Here is a 7,391-nt window from a genome sequence, read left to right on the forward strand (position 1 = left end):
AGCCAAGATTTTGCGTGCAAGTTGGTGGGTCCACGTCAAGGGTTATGTTTCGAGCTATTAACAAGACCTCTCTGGGATCGCGCACAGATGGTGGATTTTGGAGGGTTAAAGTGATCGAAGGTTAAGCCAAAAATGGACCTGATAAGATTGTAGATTATGGTCTAATGGGCTTATCGGTCCGATTTTTTTGTTAAAAGGTGCCCTTGTTGGCCACCCGATATCTTTATTATCCATTGGATCATCAGTTCATGATCCAATGATCAGTTTTGGACTGTAGGTTTGCTTTGGCGGGCCTGCGTCTTTGAATATGCTTTGTCGTTTTGTGACCTTGTTCTGGGGTTGGCCTGTCATATTGGCAGGCCCCACAGCCGTTGTCGCCTTTGTACAATATTTCTCTTTTTAATTGAATAGAAGGATCCACTCTTGCCTTAGCAAAAAAAATAATTACATTAATAATAGTAATTTAAAATAAAATTATAATTCAAATACATTTTGTGATTTTTAAAATTTTAACAATTTAAAATATTTAATAAAATAAGTATTGTGATGTTTGTCATAAATTGGTATTGATCAATATTTATTAATCATTTAACTTATACTTATTAATCATTTAATTTATATGACTAGACTAATTGCCATTTTTATTATAAAAATTAGAATATTACTAACTTAATAAGGGTTCTGAAAGTTGTGTGTTAGTGATTACTTTGTATACGTAATTATTCCACTTTATATTTCCACAATATTATGATGGACGTACTTATTTTTAAGAATTAAGTTTACTTATTTGATTGGAATGTTTTCAAAATATTTACATATCATGATATATATATTTATTCTTTAAAGATAAATTTTTTTATATAATTTTGAATAAAAAATATATTTTTGTATATTCTAATTTTATTTTTAGAAAATCAACCTTGCTTTTTTTTCTTTCTACTCTTTTAGATATAGGTTAATTGAAGCAAGTTGTGTGTGAGTTAAATGTTGTTAAATTGAAGGAAGTTTCTCATGAGGTAAATGTGTTATTTGCAAAACTCAATTTATCTTTATTTTTTATTTTTTCATTTTTTTTTCTTATTTCCCTAATACCTTTTACTAAGTTAGTTCGGGCATGAGAGTCATGTAGTTCCTTTTTGGAAACATGGGAAAGTGTCTCAAGTTACCAAGGATTAAAAAAGGAGAAAAAAAAAAAATCCAAAAAGATTCTATAGTTGTAAATAAAATTCTTTCTCATCTTTTAGAGATGGGTAAATTGAAGCAATTTGTATGTGAGTTAACCCCCTACTAAGTTAGTTTCATCATAAAATTCATGTTGTTCTTTTTTGGCAACATGATAAAGTGCCTCTATTTACTCATAATTAAAGGAGAAAAAAATAATTCCAAAAAGATTCTATAGTTGTAAATACAATTATTTCTCCTCTTTAAATATGGGTAAATTGAAGCAAGTTGGGTGTAAGTTAAATGTTGGTAAATTGAGGGAAGTTGCTTGTGGGTTAAATGTGTTCTTTGCAAAGCTCAATTTGTCTTTATCTTTTATTTATTTATTTATTTATTCTTATTTCCATAATACCTCTTACTAAGTTGGTTTGATCATAAAATTCATGTAGTTTTTTTTTGGTAATATGGGAAAGTGTCTCAATTTACCAAAAGAACGAGAAAAAAATAATTCCAAAGAAATTCTATAGTTGTAAAAAATTTCAAGATGTGATAAAATAGATGTGTGTGAAAGTGACTCTACACGCACCCACTCAACACATGACATTAAAGAGGAAATGCATAATCATTACCATCAAACCAAGAAACAAATATGTAAAAGGACAAATTGAAATTTTTATTTAAACATTTAGCTAGCAAAAAAGGGCTTCAATTTACCCATATTTAAACGAGGAGAAAAAAACTAATGTCATTTTTCTTTTATAGTTAAACACAATTTAAAGAAAAATTTATAGTTATAAAGGAAATTTAAAGACACCAAGAAATAAGTATATCCCTTTCTGATTCCGCACACTCCCACATAAAACATGTCATAAAAGAGTAGCTACAAAAATCATCATGATAAAACCAATTTGTCTCAAAGTTGCAGAAGAAATTATGGCAAAAAAAAAGTAAAATAAAAAACATATGTATCACATTGTTAATGAGGCAACATGTCCCATAAAAGAGAAACTACAAAACCATTATGGCCAAACCAATTTCTGTGAAATTTTTAAGAGCAATTATTGGGAAAAGAAAAGAAAAATAAAAACTTAAAATATAAGTAGAAATTGAATTTTTTAAAAAACATTTTTAAAAAAAAATAAAAAATACTTTTTAAAATAAATTTACCCATGTTTAAAAAAAATAAGAAACCATATAAAAGAAAATTGTATCATTATGAAGGGAATTCCTCATCATTACACTTATACAACATGTTTCACATACTAACTATATAGTCATTATGACCAAACCATTTTGTGTGAAATTTGTAGGAAATTCAAGATTTTGTTTTCCAAAAATTTGTGCGATAAGAGAGGAAGCAATGAACCAGGTTTGATGAATAAATGGTGTGTTTTGAAGGCAACTAATTCAATCTAGAATTTGTGGGCGATATAACGGTCAAAGAGAGACGTTAAATCATTAATATGATGGGGACTACATATCTGTCTCTCACCGCCTTCTCCATGTTTCCCTGAGGAACAATATTATTTCGTTCTACACGTGCTTGACCATCTCTTTTACTCGATAAATTATAATCAACTTCGTCTATTCTCTTGAATACCTATATAAATGTTGCTGAAGATCTCATAGGACGTTGTTCTAGATCTTCAATGTAAACCAAATGATTACAAGCATAGGAGAGCAAGAGTGTCACATGTTTTTGACGTATTCACTTTCAAATGTTATGTGTCCAAATTCAATATTGTATGTATCCTGAACTTCATGTCACTGATATGAATTTGAGATATTTCAATGTAACTAAAACAACCATTGTTAGTTCGTTGTGCTTTATCTTGTCCCATGGAAGTGAAGGTGAAGGTTAGCATTTGTTTGTGATATTATATGTCGTGAAAACCTTCAATGCTTATCGAGTAGCACTATAATATCCTCTCTGTAATCCGAGGTGTGTATTGGTTAATGTTATGTTGCATTTGAATTTGAATTGCAAGTGTACTTTTAACTTTTGAGATTACACTAAAACAACATTATGTTGAATTCAAATTTGGTGTTGGTGTTTTAAAACGCTCGTCATCGACCAATAAGTTTTACTTTGGGTGGATGCATGCACATTAGTAAGACTTGAACCTTGTAAGACATGATAGTTAATTAGTTTTACACAGATTGTTATGTGTGTGTGTGTGTCATTTTTCAAGTCCATGTTGGGCATGAAAGGAATTGCATATCTTAATCATATGCACACCATTGAAATGTTTTTACTTCCAATAGCTTTATTAATATATAAACAGTTGATATTGAAATATTTTATTTTAGGCCCATATTCAAATACTTCTTGTTATAATATATTTTTAAATGTTATCCATCAATACCACTTTGAGTATGAAAATAATTATATGTCTCTCCCGTATTAAAAAGAAAAATACTATTAAATTTTTTAACCAATATTATTTTTTTCAAAATTATTTTTTATTTACAAGTTAAACTTTATATTTATATCAATTTTTACCTCTCCATAAAATTTAACTTCATATTAATTAACATGCAAATCGAAATCAAAACTTAGACCAAAATCTACTAAACCATACAAAGAAAAGATTAACAAAAGACACTTTTGCCTCTAATTTTGGTGCTCCTTTAACATAATATTCCTTATTATTTGATTCTATCCGAAACATGCTATAATAATAATATTTTTTCATGCTGTTATAACTTTTGGAAGGAAAATAACGATAAATTTTTTAATATTATTAATATTTAAATTTTAATTATTAAAATAAAATAAAAAATGAAATTTACTAAATTGTAATTAAAAATATTTTTTTTTTTCTTAAATTAATTTATTAAAAATAATTCACATGAAATATTAGGTAAATAATAAGATTCCAGTTCTCATATAAAATATTATGTAAATAATAACATTCAGGATGTGGGTGAGGTAATCCAAAAACTAAGACGTTTTTTAGGGAAAAACCCATTCCCCTTCAAATTAGAAAACTGCCCAGAATTTCGTAATCTAAAGCTACCAATATTTACCATACTATAAGATATTTACTACACCAATAATTGTTTCTGACATTTCCTATATAAGTGCACTTATCTCCGCGTCCTCACCAGTTTCCAGGCAAGTATATCATGTAGCCATCTGCCGGATGACAATCACATAGCCATGCATCGACAACATTCCGCAAATTTGAAATTTGAATTTTATTTTAGTGCCTCCTCAAATACTGAGCAAAAGTCACCATCTACGATATTCAAGATGCGCTCCACCATTGTTGGAATATTAATTTCAACTGCCGTGTAGCCGTAGAACCGCCAGTTCAATGTACAGGCCTGCAGCATGGAGCTATCTTTTGCGTGACGTGAAGTTGAATCTTCATTAACGGGCAGGTTTATTAGTCAGGCAATAAATGAAATTTAATGTGATTGGTAAACGTTGGTAAAAATAGTAAACACCAGGTTTTATTGCGGACATGGGGAATGTACCGCAACATCCAAAAATTTCAGAAATTAAACTTATTTGTCTGCCACTCCATACCTTGTTTTAATTTCTAGTCTTGTCATAAAAAAATTAAGTAGTTTTTCTGGTGTGTTGTTTTAATGTAATGAGCAGCAGCGTGAGCTCATATGAATGAAGCTTTTATGCACAGCAGTGCAGGGACTGAAATGAAATGTAAGAGAGGCGCAGCAGCATGATAGCAAGAAGAAGAAGAAATTTCTCTTACAGCAGTGGAAATGTAAGTGAAGCGCAGCTGAGCGCAAACGAAAAAGAGAACAAAACGCAACAGTGCGTGAATGTCCAGTTTTTGTGAATGGAATGCAAAGAGAAACTCGCCACAGCAAATGTAAGGAGAATTCTTCCAGCAGGTTGAATGTAATACACATAGTTGTGTGGATGTAATGCAAAGAATACGCAGCAACGTATGTAATGTTTTTGTTGAACTTGTAATGTGTGGAAAAACACAGCAGCATGAGTTTTTTGTTGTTTTGTTGAGAAAACAAAAGGCAATACGTAGCAGCACGTATGTGCTAAGTGAATGTAATGTTTTGTTGAAAGACAGAGTCTGTAATGCACATCAATGCAAAGATATTGTAGCCTGATCGCCATTGTGAAGAGCAGCGCGAATGAAGAGATTTTTACACACAGCAGTGTAAAATTTCAAGCAGATACAGCAGTGTCAATTTGCAGGCAGAGACAAATTGAAGTGCCTCTGAAGCAGGCATGTTGGAGAATCCCTCTGTTAAGAGGAAGATGCTATTTGTGTGGAACTGAAGTGTTCCGTGGAGAATCCCTCTGTTAAGAGGAAGATGCTATTTGTGTGGAACTGAAGCGTTCCTTGGAGAATTCCTATGTTAAGAGGAAGATGCTTTTGTGTAGAACTGAAGCGTTCCTTGGAGAATCTCTCTATTAAGAGGAAGATGCTTTTGTAACAGCAGTTGTGAAATCCCTCTGTGTGAGGAAGATGTTTCTTTTTTTGTAACAATTGGTTTCATGTTAATTAATACAAGTTTTTTTTTTTTTGTGTTGCTGAAACACTGTATTCAGAAAATAGTTTCTTGGCATCAAAACAGAGTGTTGCTGAAACACCAGTTTCAGCGTTGTTGAAACACCGTTGTTGAAACACTGCACTCAGCAATTGACGAAACTGCATTGCTAAAACACCATATTCTGTAAATGATTTGTATTTCCGCTGTGTTAAAACAGAGCATTGTTCTGTTCAGTTTTTGATCCTGTGGCAAAACAGAGTATTACTCTTTGTTCAGTTATTTTGTTTTGGAATTTAGCAGGAAATTACCAACAGTGGTATCAGAGCTTGTCCAGGCTCTTTGAAGGTGTCAAAGAAGCTGAAGGAAGGATTTCTTGCTGCAGCAGCTTCTCCAGCAGAGTGAAGACTCAGTCAAAAATCCAAGGTATTTCTCAAGCTAGTTTTCTGTGTTGCTGTTGAAGACAGTCAGTGATTTTTAAATACATAGTCAAGTATTTTGAGGCACAGTTAAGAGTGCAAGAACGGCTGGAGCCCGGTTCCTTCATACAAAGCTTAACAGGTTGAAGGTCAACATTTAGAACACAAATGGCGAGGTCAAAGAAGGTGGTCTCCAATCCTCCTAAGGATGTGTCTCCCTCTACTACTAAAATAGAACACAATCAAGAAGGAGATCCTGAACCCATCATAGAAGCTAAAAATGAGAAAGTTGACCTCATCAAGCTTCAAGTACAAGAAAGGGATGAAGAGCTTGCCAAGCTTAAGAAGGAATTTGATCAAAGCAAAAGGAAGCATCATGAAGAAGTCATATCCATGACAAATCAATCGAATAAAGCATTGAAGCGGGAAAATACCTTGTCAAGTCAACTTGAACAAAGGCACAAGAGCGTGAACAAACTTGAAGAAGAGGTTGTTCAGTACAAGGTAGAGGTCTCCTCCCTTAAGTCTCAATTACAAGAAGCCAGGAAATAGGCACAAGAAGCTGAGAAGAGAATGGAGAGCAGTCAAGCAAAGAATGAAGAAATCTTCAAAATGAAGTCAGATATCATCTCCCTTAAAATAGTAGCAGCTGAAGCTACTCGTAGCAAGGAAGAAACTGACGAACAACTTGCAAAGAAGAATAATGAGTGTGAAATATTGGAAGAAGAGATTTTCCTCCTCAGAAAAAAGGTTGAAGGGATGAACAAAATCATGAAGAGCTCTCAAGCCTTGGATGACATGCTCAACTATCACAGATGTCCATCTGATAAATCAGGACTCGGGTATGTAGGTGAACCCTCAAACAAGAATGAAAATGCTTTAAGCAAAAGAGATGTGAAGAAGCCAGAAAGAAATTGTGATGCTCCTAGTTCCAGCAAAAGCAAGGAGAAAAGTCAAGGCTACAATAGAAGAAATCCTATTCCAAGAAAAAATGTAGATGATGTCAAAGAGGAAAGAGGCAATGGTTATCATCAAAGGATCTCAAGGCAGAAAGGCTTCAGAAGTACATCAAGGAAACCTCCATCTCCCAGGTACCAAAGTTCATTTTTTGGTTATTGTTAATCTTGTTCAAACTTTGTTCATATGGAAAAACACTGTAAAGCATATCATAGAGATAGATGTTATAGTCTCCGAAAACCTCCAAGAAACAATTTTACAGGAAGAAATCATGAAATCTTATTCATGAACAATGTAGAATGCTTCAAGTGTCATAACATTGGTCATATGGCACGTGATTGTAAATTAACATGGGATCTTACACAAGCTAGA

Source organism: Pinus tabuliformis, chromosome 9 (assembly GCF_031772625.1).
Source record: "Pinus tabuliformis cultivar Carrire ecotype Pingquan chromosome 9, CPIR1, whole genome shotgun sequence".
Classification (NCBI taxonomy): domain Eukaryota; kingdom Viridiplantae; phylum Streptophyta; class Pinopsida; order Pinales; family Pinaceae; genus Pinus; species Pinus tabuliformis.